The sequence below is a fragment of the Triticum dicoccoides genome, chromosome 3A (genome assembly GCF_002162155.2).
Source record: "Triticum dicoccoides isolate Atlit2015 ecotype Zavitan chromosome 3A, WEW_v2.0, whole genome shotgun sequence".
NCBI lineage: Eukaryota > Viridiplantae > Streptophyta > Magnoliopsida > Poales > Poaceae > Triticum > Triticum dicoccoides.
Genome location: NC_041384.1, coordinates 38888817 through 38902496, shown reverse-complemented (window position 1 = coordinate 38902496; position 13680 = coordinate 38888817). Strand labels below are relative to the sequence as shown.

General features: G+C 44.2%; 1 long non-coding RNA gene across 6 annotated transcripts; it reads right to left on the bottom strand.

The window, feature by feature from the left end:
- Nucleotides 1-607: 607 nt before the first annotated feature.
- Nucleotides 608-5205, bottom strand: LOC119266916. Of its 6 annotated transcripts, none has more exons than XR_005132203.1 (8): nucleotides 4801-5205; nucleotides 4592-4722; nucleotides 3945-4016; nucleotides 2988-3276; nucleotides 2532-2569; nucleotides 1677-2267; nucleotides 1106-1237; nucleotides 608-940 (listed from the first exon to the last, which is right to left on the bottom strand). It is a non-coding gene; the product is annotated as an uncharacterized LOC119266916 (long non-coding RNA). The 6 variants fall into 6 exon arrangements; XR_005132204.1 differs by having other exon boundaries at nucleotides 3945-4013; nucleotides 4801-5204; XR_005132205.1 differs by having other exon boundaries at nucleotides 3183-3276; nucleotides 4801-5203.
- Between the last annotated feature and the right edge of the window lie 8475 nt (nucleotides 5206-13680).

Below are 13680 nucleotides of genomic sequence, written 5' to 3'. Positions count from 1 at the left end.
ATGATACAACTTCTTGTACCTCTACCAGAAAAGTATGTATCCTGTTGACTGCCACTTAACAAGTATATACTTCCCAAGAGGCTATATATACTCCTACAATAATGTTTGTACATATTTACATTCTAAAAAAAATTAGATCTTTCTTGATGAGAGAGCTACCTATTTTCTTTCAGTTCTATTAAGTGTATACTTCCAATTCAACAAACATAAAATAAGTATACGCTCCTTCAAAAAAGACAACATCATGCGTATACTACCAGCGAAAAATAAATTATCTGAGATCCCGCTAAAGTATATACTGTTTTCCAATTCAATGACGTATATACTACTAATCATCCAATGAAGTATATACTATTTTTTGAATAACCATATACTGCTTTTCTAACAAGGAGAGTATAGTATATACCACGTATCACCCAATGGAGTGCAGACTGCTTTTTGTACTTGGAGTATGTGCTTTTTAATTAAGGAAAACATATACTGCTAGCTTAACTATCATGTACGTCATCCAATGTAGTATATACTCATTCATGTGTTTGTTAGATAGTTAAGATTTTAAATATTCAATTAGTAGGCCACGGTGCATGCAAAACGGCCATCCACCAGATTGCTCGTTTGTATAGGAGGTTGTTTCATAGCCGGTTAGCCACGGGGCAGGATTATCCACTAGTCAAACACCTGATTAGACATGGGAGTACATACTCTTGGGAGTATAAAAGAGGAGTCCTATACGTTATGGTTCATTGTCTGAGAGCAAAAAATCCTTGTTTTGTTTTCTAGAATTTGTCTAAAAGGCACATTGTCTGCCTTGGCTCCTACTAGTGGGGAAGCAACTACATGCCCATCCTCATAGCCTTCGAAAAAGATCCTTGCATCGTTCTCATACTTGACATCAAAGCTTTCATTCTTCATCTTGGAGGACATCCTCCAGCTTGAAAATCTGCAAGTCAAAATCCACAGTTAATATTCTGCACCACAAATGGAGAACATTGTATTTTCTATAAGCTTCCTTCAATATCATTTCATATGAAAGCAACTGAAGAGAATTCATTATCACTAACGAGAAAAGGGGAAGCCCTTCTACAAATTTTAGAAGAGCATGTACCTTTTGCTCCCCTCTTTTGTGTTTCCTGTAAACTTCTTTTGCTATATCCTGACATCCAATTTATCCTGGTCTATTGCCCATGGGGGATAACTTGCCATTCCTACATACTCCCTCCGTTTCATAATGTAGTGCCTATAGATTTTTTTATGAAGTCAAACTTTACAAACTTTGACCAAGTTTATAGAAAAAACTATTTATATATACAATGTCAAATATATAAAATATGAAAATACATCTTATGATGAATCTAATAATATATGTTTGGCATTCTAAATGTAAATGTTTTTCTTCATAAACTTAGTCAAAGTTTGTAATGTTTGACTTTTCCAAAAATCTATACGCATTACATTATGGAACGGAGGGAGTAAGTGAAAGGAGCAAGAAATCAGACGATTAAGAACAGATAGCTGCGAAGGCATTTGCTAAGCATCTGCAACATGATAAATGATAATAGTACACATGGCCATCCAAAACGCCAGTAGTAGTAAGTTTCCATCATTAGTTTTTTTTAAGTTTCCGTCAAGCAAAGAGTTTCCCTGTGCCATAAAAAGATACATATGAATTTATGTACCACTTGTTATAATAATCAACAAACAGCAGCAACTTGATGTCTCCATATGTCTGTGCTTCATTCCATAGCTCCTCGTTCACCACCTCATTTTTATGATTTTATCAAAGGCAGCAAAAGAGGCACATAAGTATTGACCATGAAGTGAGGAGCTGTAATTCTAGAATAAACAGAACACAAGAAGAGTTTTGACAAAATTTTGAAGAGTGTTGTCTTGTGACAAGGTGTAACCAAGTACATAGTGAATGAAAATGCAATCAAAACAGGAAGAAGGATCTTCAATAAGGTGGTCACTACCCACGCATGATACCCCAGTTCTACGAACCACTATTCTACGTTTAAAATTATTTGCTGTAGAGATTAACCCAATAAAAAGATAAAGGAATTTATCCATGGGGACAGGTGGAACCTTCAATATTTCCAAATCAGTGACATGCTCAAAGTCCTCTGTTGTAGGCAAGCCATTTGCTACCACAGACAACAATTTAATATCTCCTTCGATCATTACTTCACCAACAAACCCAGGCTATAAATCCAAGTAAAAAAGCAAGGTGAGATCTTCCCGATGTCGTTGCCACCATGGATGACTAGCTCCTGGTCATTGAAAGTTAATTGGGTGGAGATGAGTGTCAAACAATAAAATTTTAATAATCAACAACCAGAAGAGGTACATCGCTATATAGCTTCACAGGCTATCCATGTTATCAGGTCCTGTCGAAAAGGAATTTCCTATTGAGGCATGGTATAGAGGCACTAGTTTGGTTCAAATGTTTTACTGTCTTCCATTTCAAGTATGGCGATATTTTTCCGGAAACATAGGCAACCATTGGACTAATGTGAGAATGTAAAGGGACTTACCAGTTGGTTGATAAGTGTTGCCAGAATATCTTGCAGCTCTGTCAAAAATAAAGGGCCAAAGGTGAAATTGCAGTTATGTCAAGTCAAAGAATGTAGTGCAACTCTCAAAGAACAAATATGGTACAACTAGAATTTACCAGTTTGGTTTTCAACTACTTTTATTGCATATATAAATAAAGTTAAATTGCAGTGACTAAGACTGGAGTTTGGGGCAAGGCGGACATATTCAACTTTGATATTGAATATTGACAAGGAGTTCAAGTGGATATCATATTATGCCATGTACATTAATAGTATTTACATACCCATCAAACTTAAAAGTAGATGTACAAATAAAATTCAGATCACTGCCTGCGAAAGCAGTTTGACATATCTTAAAGATATTTATGTTGCTCCAGAAAAATAAGGCTACTCGACGAAACAATTAAGCCATGAAGATTCTAAAGCAAGAGTTACTTTTCAACGGTGGTGTTCCAGTGACTACCCATGTGTTGTGATGGATGTTTGCACTGGGAGAAATCAAGAATCACCAATGTTAGAAGAAATGTTTAAGTGGATCCTCAATTCTATAGAAGTAATGGTATAACATGTCAACATTTCACATTTCGAATTCTGAAATTGGATAACTAAGTCATCCTTGACAATGTTGACCTCTTCGATACCAAGAATGGTGTTCATTACTACCATTTTCAAGGTCGTGATCTTGCCATCAGTGGTCGTGGTCTTGTGAATGGCCTTCTTCTTCCTGTCATCGGTGGAAAACTAAGTACAATAACAAGAGGAGAAATGCTTCATATATTTGTACTCTTAAGCTGACACACGTCCACTAAATGGCATTCAATGACAGATCAATCTTGAAATGTGACACCAATATGTTTAGATGGTGATCAATATGCTTAGTGATCCCGCTTCAAATTGGGCGTTTCTACAGAGGATAGCAGCAATGATTCACAGGGCACAAATTATTAATTTTGAGGAAACATTTTAGGTCTGAAACAAAGGATTCACACAAGTTAAATAGATATATGTAGAATAGACAACATGCTGAAAGCAGGAAACGCTACTGCTCGCTCATAGAAAAATCAATCCATGAATCAAAGTAGTGCTAGTTTTTTTACATAAAATTGCGCGCTGGGCCGATGTGGTGCATGACTCCATCACCGGGGGTTGAAATCTGTACACTGCAGGTAGAGAGGGGAGGAGGGAGAAAACTAATGGGCAGTGCTTATCTAGCTATTTAATTTAGTTTTCAAGGACTACACTTTACATAATCGAACCATTTCTTTGCCTAACATGTGGATCACAGGAAACAAAATAGGTGCTACAGGAATTGAACTTCACAGGAAACAATGATGTTTTAGCAGGAATTCATGAAATCAATATCAAACATGGTGTAACAGTATAAGAAAATACCTTTTGGAAATCCACACATCATTCGGATCCCGCTGGTTAGTAGGTTTGGCTGCCTTCTTTTGTCAGGCACTGCTATAAATGTTCACCAACAATATTATACAGGTTGTATCATACATTGTCCATACAAAAATAACTTGAAAAAACAAAATCTGAAATATACAAGTTGAACATAAGGCTTCTCATCAAGGAAAAGCAAGAGATTATGCAAGGAATATATTTTTGTAGATGTCAGGTTCAGTACTTTTATCATGGTAAGGCTGGTTTCATAATCCAATTCCATCTACATTAAGTCATTAACATGTAAGTGCTGTAGAAAACACGACAGAGTTCAGAATCAGATTTCAGATTATGGCCAGCTTATTTTACAAAACTATTTTGTATCCCCTCTCAAATGCTACATGTGGGTACTTTACTTCAAACAAATAATGTTTTCTGGGTGCCCGTTGGCAAGGACAAAGGATATTTGTATTGAATAAGATTTATACATATAAATGTTTGATTATGGATTTTTTTTTGCCCACAAATCTGAAGTTGTCCAACAGAAGCACAACGGGAATATCAGAAATAGGTTTGCAATGATTGAAGAGCATAGATACAAATAGTCCACTCAAGAACTAATTTGAGAAATACGTACACTCTGAACTCACTTTGGTCTCGCGAATGGTACAAAGAAGGCATGTCTTTTGACATCCGCACATAAGAAGGTCATCGGGACTCGGGGCAGAACGTCAAATGGATGGTCTCTGAAGAAGAACCCACTGGCACTGATGTTTCCGATCTGTGAGATGAATTTGGTTGTCAGTTGAGAGAGAGAGAGAGAGAGAGAGAGAGAGAGAGAGAGAGAGAGATGCCTCACCGGGATGTTCGCACGGACATAAATCTCCGCCGCCGGCAACCTGGAGGGGGCAACGGCGGGGAGCAGGCGCGTGGGGGGCACTGGTAGGCAGGACGACGTGGGGCCGGCAGTGGAGGAGCAAGATAGCGTGGGAAGTGCTTCTCCACGTCCGACATAGTCTTCCCCGGGATCTGCCCGGCACCCAGGATGACGAAGAGGCCGGAGTTCTTGGTGACGGGGTGGGGATGGAGCACCTTGGTGGTGGAGAGGGTTCGATCTCGGGGGGGGATGGGTGCTGTGGGGGCGGCAGGAGGGTTTGAGGGCGACGGCGCGGTGCAGCGGCCGACCGGAGAGAGCAGTGAGCGTCGCGATGTTGGGGGCGGCGTGAGCGGCGGCTAGTAGTGGGGAATTAGGGATTTCACGGTACTGGGAAGGAAAGAGCAGCGACGTTCGCGGGCTGGGCCAAAACTTGGCGCTAAATTTTTTCGTCGCGCGCTTGGCCCATTTAGCCACATGCGGTCGGTCGGCGTTATTTACCGACCCATAGTTCAAAGGGTATACAAGAATTGCCGACCGACCGCTCGATGGCATTTGTGCATTCATTCCCGACCGACTGTTGATCGGCGTATGAAAGCTTTCCCAACCAACAGTCCGACGAGGGCTTTCTCAACCAACGATTGGTCGGTAATTGATAACTTTCCCAACACACATCGATAGGAAATAACGTACCGTGGTGTAGTGATAAGGTGGTACTAATTTGGGGAACCACGTCCCTAAATTTTCATGCGTACATGATCTATTGTCCGCACTACTACCTGGGCCTTGCCCTGAGATGTCTCACATGGCTGAAGCGTTGCCACTTGGGCCTCAGCCCGTCCGGCGATCCGCTGCACAGTAATTTTGCAACAAAAAAACCCTGTGGTTTCTGTTATTCAACCCGCACTCCAGATTGCTTCTCGTACGCTACGTTCGATTTTTCTGATATACGTTCGTTGCTCAGATGGGCCAGGCTAGGCCTGCTGCACAAATTTATATTTCTATTTTATCAACTAGAATAGTACCACCGTGCTCCTTTAAACGAAATCCTACCGACTTATATATGTTCGTCAGTTGCAAGAATCAAGCAAGCCAAGACACCAGGATGAGATATACGGGTCATCTTTACCCAGGCGTCCTCCCCTCGAAGGGCACCAGCGGCGGCCTGCGTGGCCAACGCTGCGGATCCGACTGCTCCGGCGTGGATCCAGGGCGGACGTATCGAGACAGAGACGCGCCATCCTCTTCCATGGGCGGGCTTCCTGGAGAAAACTGCTGCAGTGGCTGCTGGTCGGGCCTGGGGTCCAGGGGAACGAGAGGAAGAGGAGTGGGTGGTGGGGTTTTTTTTTTGAGACAATGATGCTCGATCTATCTTTTTTTTAGTTGTGATGCTCGATCTATCTGATCGGGAGAGAGAGGTGTGCCTAGGGCATGGGCCGCGGCTTCTATGGCGAAAGGGAAGGAGCTGGGGCGGCCTGGTAGAAAAAAAAGTCTTTCCTTCATTTTCTATTTTTCAAACAAGAAAACAAAAAGAATTTATTTCAAGGGGAACCAAGATGAGATTTGGCAAATCAAAGCACCACAACTTCAAAGAGTTATTTGGAGAATATCACATGAATTTAAAAAATTTGGAATCAAAAGGAAATTCAATTGCAAGTCTGGTTATGGGTGATTCCAAAATTAATGGAATGTTTTATTCTAGCTCGCTAATAATATTGGGAGGATATGTTCATGGATTATAAAGAGAACCACAATGAATTCCCTCATTTTAAATAGATCAAAGATCTATGCAGTTTATTTATTTGTGTTTTAATGGCACGATGATATGATGATGCAACAATAAAATAAAACAAAGAATATAATAGCAAATAAGCATAGAGTACAGGAATATATTTTCATACAAATTTATTGACATATATCTGCCGCGATCATGGTGGAAGAAATATAGACGACCACACGGGTGGGGGTTAAAAGATAGGACATTGACCTGTGTATGGATGGGGGGAGGTGGTCTTAGCAATGCTTATTGAGGCTAGGTGGTGTGATAACTTTTTGTCCCGTTGCAACGCACGGGCATTTTTGCTAGTATTATCAATGCTTTTTATTTTTCCTTCTTCCTTGCTTCAAAACTACTAGAATTTAAGTACCATGTGTTTTATGGATTACGTCCTGACGGTTTCATCTCACATGGACTTTTCTAGCTGAGAATAACTTGACAAGTAGACCAGCATCTTAGCATATGCCTCAGCCCTATGGGTCTGTATCGAACCTTTCTACTTTTATTCTCGTTCTTTTTCGGCGAACCTCTTTGAACCTGGATTTGTGCTTGTAAGGGCTCCAGCGTGCTAAAGCCGGGCAATATGCCTCCTCTCTAAAAAAACATATGCAAAGAATAACTAATCGGTCCTCGCAATATTTTTTAACTAATCGGAACATATATATAGCTCATACAAGATTAGCAGGACTACATCAGCGTCCTAGGTTTTCAACTTTTTTTTTGAAAGGAAGCCTCTTTGCACTTTATTGCAAATTTGAGAGTGTTACATCATTCAGTACATGAGGTAATAGAAAATTAGGCAGAACATCATCCCACCAAATCATTTGTTTTGAGTCATAAGCATTTCTCGCTAAAACATGTGCCAACTTATTTGCTTCCCTGGGGCAATGACGAAACTGAATCGACGATATCTCATGTGCAAGTTGGAAAGCATCATATAAAATAGCAGTATATGATGCCAGTATCTCTGAACCTCCATTGCAAGCGGTAACGAGCTCTAAACAGTCTGACTCCACGGTGATTTTTGAGCATCCAATATCACGTACTAGTCCAAGACCAAGGTAAAGTGCCATTGCTTCTGCAGACGCAACACTTGAGGCATAACTGAAAATCTCTGTAGCACCGACAACTGCTTCCCCACGACTGTTACGCACAACAGCAGCCATTGATCCTATACCATCTTCAAAGAAAGATGCATCAGTATTTAACTTGTAAGTACCAATAAGTGGTTTCTCCCAGCCTACTCTTCTCGCCTGCTGCTGAGGAGACTTCTCTGCATAGTCTTCTTGGATAGCGAAAGCTGAGCTAAGAGGCCATTTGACGTTCTCGCCTTTCCTTGCTTCTCTCCTTTCCCACCATATGTACCATGAGGCCACAACCACTGTTTCTTGCAAGCCTAGCTGTCCTAACACCGGTGACTTCCTGTGTGGCCATCGTAGGATTTCTTCCAAAACTACAGAGCCTGAAAGATCCACTGCCAAAGCTTGATCAATAACTGTATTAAGGCCAAGTGCCTTCCAAACTTGCCGAGCGTGTGTACAAGTAAACAGCAAATGGCGAATATCTTCAGGCCCAGAACGACAAATAGGACATTCTGCTGAGACTTTAATATGCCTAGAAGCGAGAACTGCCATACCAGGAACAACACCTTTAAGAGCTCGCTAGATGAAGATTTTTATCTTACTAGGGACTTTCAACTTCCACACAGCCGACCAAACAGGATTAACATTTGAGGTCCCTTCACTACTAATAATTTTTGAACCAAACTGGTGTTCCCATTCTGAGTAGTAGGCTGACCGAACAGAAAATGAGTGTGATTTGGTCTTATGCCATGCTATAAAATCCTCGTTTAGATGCACTGATAAAGGAATTCTCAAAATTCTTTCTGCATCAATTGGAAAGAAAACAATCCTGATAAGTTCCACATCCCAAGCTCCTGTATTAGGATCAATCAACTCATTCACCGTTCTTAATAACACGTTCCCTTTTCTTGTGTGGATCATCCTTGTTGGACTCGAAGGTACCCAATGGTTCTTTCAAATATTTATTTTCTCACCGGAACCAACTCTCCAAATGTGGCCTCTCCTGAACGTTTGCAGATCAGCGACGATACTCTGCCACGTAAAAGATGATCCCTTTTTTGGCCCTGCCTTTAAAATATTTTCATCAGGAAAGTATTTTGCTCTCAAGACAGTAGCACAAAGAGTGTCCGGATGACGCCCCTCTAATATAATACTCGTATGTGGACTATTCACGACAACAAAATTATCGGCTAATCTAGTTCTCCGGATGCACGGGTTAACCCGCTGAGTACGCTATTAATATGAACCGAACCAAACCAAACCGTATCCCAAGAATACGTGTTTAGTGTCCCGAAACGTAAAAGCACGTTTAGTCGTATCCATCAAGTACCTGAAAACCTCTTGGCCTATCATCCAAACAGAGTGCTCTCCCACAATTCAATCTCCGATCAGCAGATCCACCGGCGCGGCAAGGGCGGCGCATCATCGATCTTCCGAGCTCGGACTGCGGCACGGCGGAGGCGCGAGTTCATTGCGGCTCGGCTACCGGGCGTCGCCTCGCCTCGTCAGCCGGGATCGACGGCCGGGGGACTAAACTAATTCCTCCGATCGAAGTTATTAATCAGTTCACCATCCCCAGTCGTTTCATCGCAGCACGCATAATAATCAGATGATGTGATTAATTAGTCCCACATCGCCATTTCGGACGGAAATTGCGCGCTATAAATGCGCCCCATTCGCAGGAACCCTCGCCGGGTCTGGTAGCGCAGGCCTGTAACTCCGGCTTCTTTGGAGGGTAGAGTTGGCGAGGGAAAGGCTCGGCTCGGGCGGAGCTGAGCTCGGGTTGTGGTTGTGTGTGTGCTGCCGAGCTTTGAGCCCATGGTCAGGCACGCACGCACGTCCTGCTTCACGCAGGACGCGTGGTCTCTGAGCCCGGCAGACGCGGTACGGGACTGTACCCCCCGCGACGGGCATATGCATATATGCATGCACGGCCGGCAGCCGCCGGCGGCGAGCCCATATAGTTATCTAGCTGGGCTTTCTCCCGTTGTGGGGGAGCCTTGGGTTCGTTCGTTCGCGCGCACTCCGACCACCACCCCTCTCGCCAACTCTTTTGGAGTAGTTTTTGCATGGCCTGCATTGCGTTCTGACATCTATGCAGAAGACACGAGTCATTAGTCAAGCTATGTGGTTAAATCAGAAATTTGTGTACGCCCGAACGTAGGATAGTCACCTGTCGAGGCTTGCTGTGGTTGAAGCTTCGATGTGGAGTGTGGTCGTACTCCCGTTTCATCGGTCTTAGATTTCCACTCGGAAAATGGACCATGATACTCCAGCAAAGAACCACATGTGAATCAGTGTTTTAAATAGCCGGCTATGAAAAATAGCGACGAACCTCTAAATCAGCTATAGCAGGCTAAAGCGGGCTATTTATGAAGGCGACCATTTAGCGGCACACTGCTGAAAAGGCTATAGCTCCGCTATAGCCGGCTATTTAAAACTATGTGTGGACGTCGTTCTTGCATTTACAGTCTGTTAGAAATTCCTCTACTAACTTTTTTTTTAGGGAAATTCCTCTACCCCCCTCCCAACCACCGCCGCACGGCGTGATTTCGCCTGCGATGCCAAAGTGAACCCACCCAAGCTGCCTCCCCAACCCATTCCACGGCATGAGCCACCAGTTCCATGCGATTTCGCCTTCATTAGTAAATCCTAGGCACGATATTGTTGTCCGCCCGCTTGAACTTTATTTTCTTTCTCTACCACAGTCGAAAACTCCAGCAACAGTATAGGCCTTTGTTCTCCCCTTCCGTCTCAGTTACTTGTATCAACGGGGTAGAAAACTTGTATGGAACAAACTTCTTAATTCATGTACGTGAAGTAAATCTTTCTTAAGTAGAGTAGCAGTCTAGTCATATGGATTGTTGTTGCCATATGGATGGTTTTGCGCAAAATGGTTGGGCACAAGGTTTTGATTACCACGGTAACCACGGATCTCGGTACCCCATGAGAAATTGTCTTACTGAGCAAAAAGAAAAAGACGACGTTTTTGAATTTGTATGAACTTTGGCTGAATTCTCATTCAAAATTCTTTCGCAAGAAAAAAAGAATCCCCATTCGAAATTCATATAGAAAAATCAGCAGGTAATCGTCATCTGTTTTCAGTTACCGCGGTGACTGGAAATCTCGTTGCCCCTTGAGTTTTTTTTCATCTGGAATCCAAAACCTAGGTTGGGAAGAGAACCTATATTCTCTCTGTGTTAACTCCAAAAATTTGTGAATATTCCTTTAAGAAAATCATGGATGATAATCTTAACATGGCATGTCGTTTTGCAAAAGAAAAAATTGTGTAAGATATGATCACTTATGTCCTACATGAAAGAAGACAAATTAACACACACGGAGGTGTGAAGATTTTTATTTATAGGTACTCCCTCCGTTCACTTTTGTAAGTCGTTTCGGACAATTCAGAATAGGTTGTTTTGCACATTGTCTGAAATATTTTCAAGGTCTTATAAAAGTGTACAGAGGGAGTACAAATTTTGTCTTTTATATGCATAGTGCATCTTATCATAATTTTGCATCAACTTTTACAAGTCTACTTGTTATCTCATACTGGATATTAGAAAGAAATTCCAAGAATTGATCCAGTTAATAAGAGGGAAACCTCCGAAAACCCCACACACCCGACTAGGAATCAGGGCACATCATTCGAGCAAGATACAAAGGGTGCCTAGGCCCAAGTCCATCGACACGACCTCATACCTAACCAAGATCTACTCCTTGCTTACCATCCACCACCAGCAAAAAAAAAGTTAAAAAGTTGGACCACTGACCATTTTGGCGGAGCTCTAAGTTCACCCATTTCTCGACAAGTTTGTATCTCTCTCCAAAATAATGCCCTCGGACTGGCCTAACCGTTGGTTCACACGGTTCAAACGAGATTTGCTTGTATACAAATTGGATCTCAATTAAAACAAACAAAAAGGATTGTCTAGCCTGGGTTTTTTTTAAGGATGCTTGGTTAGTTGTTGGGTACACCTCTCAACAATGAGGTTGTGGGTTTAAGTCCCCACATATTGCTTAGAATGAACAAGTGTCGTATGGAAAAACACAGGAAAAAGGGACAAAATCCAGGCAGTTTGATGAGTGTGACACACAATTTCAGCACAAAATTAGGACCCTGCTTTGAATTTAGCCCTAGGGCCTTCAAATATCAGGGCCGGCCCTGCTGGTTCTAATAATGAACTATTATAATATAATCCGAGTCTTTCGAGAAAAATATTTGCAGGTACGTCTCTGGCCTCTCAAACTTGTCAAAAGAGTCCACACATTAGCCCAAAACAATACTTGGTTTGGCGCAAGAGACAATCCGTAGACAACTCGCGCGACGCACGCGGAACCCCAGCCCCTCCCGCATCGACGCTGCCGGCGATCCACCCCTGCACTGCGTCGCCCACCGAGACGCGCTCCTGCAGTCCTGCCCCGTACTCGATCCAGGCAGAGGTAGCACCGCGCCCGCTCCAACAACCTCGCCGCCTGCTCGACTGATTCCGCTCTCAGAATCATGGCGATCTAACTCCCAAATTCTGCCCTAGCTTCTTGCGTCGGCCTAAGATCCATGGCGGTCCCCACCTTGTCCTTCAACCCCTCCACCCTGGTTGGCTCAGACGCCGCCGGCTGCACCACCGGCACCGCACGCGCCGGGCTCCCCGAGTGGGCTCTACTGTGCAGGGTGGGATGTAACTCACGCCGCCGGAACGCGACCACCGCCAGGAGCCGCACGAGCGAGGGCCTGGCCGTGGAGGTATCCTTCTGGCTCGTCGACCCGCCGGGCGTCTCCTACTTCTCCGTCCGCTGCCCCGGCTACCAAAAGTTCACTTCCTCGCTCATCTGCGTCGAGGATGCCTTCGTCCTCTTCAGCGTCGCACCCTGGGGGTCCACCCAGCACTACTTCGTCTACACAGCCCGCGGCCGCGGCCGCGGCCCCACCGTTACTCAGCCATCGCTGCGACTGCTCCCGCATCCCGGTCCTGCCTTCAACGGCTGGCAGACGATTTTCGGCCTCCTGCCCCGCGGTGGCGAGCACTACGTCGTGGCCTTCGTCGACCGCAAGGTCCGCAACTGGACCCTCGACGGCGATTTCTGGCGCTTTGACACCTATGTCTTCTCGTCCGAAACGGGGGCATGGAGGAGCAGCCACGCGTCCTTGGTGCACCTATCGGTCTCTGACAAGCGATTGTGCGACCAACACACCTTCTCCAAGCAGATCATGGTTGGAGAAGGCTCGATGGGCTGGGTTGACTCTGACCATGGCATTCTCCTTCTCCACAACCTGTTCGACGACGGATGTCCTATCATGGATTTAATCCCATTGCCCCATTGCGCCTCCCGGTATTTCTTCGATGTCGCCTGCTATGACGACGGTCTCATCAAGCTCGTCGAGATCAAACACGATGGCCCTGGTGGGCATCATCTCTCGACCAGCGGGGAAGGCTGGAGAGCCACCGTGTGGAACAGAAGGGTCTCTTGGGATGGCTGGCAGAAGCGATGTACCGTCCACGTTGATGACATTTCGGTTGATCAGAGCTACTTTGCTTTGCTGCCTGATCAGCTGCGGGATGAAGAGACGCAAGAGCTGACGCTGAAGAAACTGATTTTCCATGGCCCGATTCTGGGCGTGCACGATAATGATGTTCTTTGCATGATGGGCAAGGTGAATGATGAAGACGACAATGCCTGGGCCATCACCATCGACATGGAACATGGGATGGTGGAAGCATTAGCCCAGTTTCCTGCCAAACGGAACGACGTCCTCAGGACAATGTACTGTTCGTGCATCTTCCCTAAGTACCTCAACGTAGCCCAAGGTGGTTCTTCGCCCTTCTTTCCCCCTGCGCGAAAGAAGAGGAAGAAGAGAACGAGGAGTAGTAGGAGGAAGAAGAAGCAGCAGCCGCAAGTCTTAGATCGCCGGCAGGGATTGTTGTATTTGCTCTGCATTGTTGGCTGCATACTGATAGTGATCGTTGTGAGAGAGTTACGTAGTTTCTATTTGTTGTAAACAAC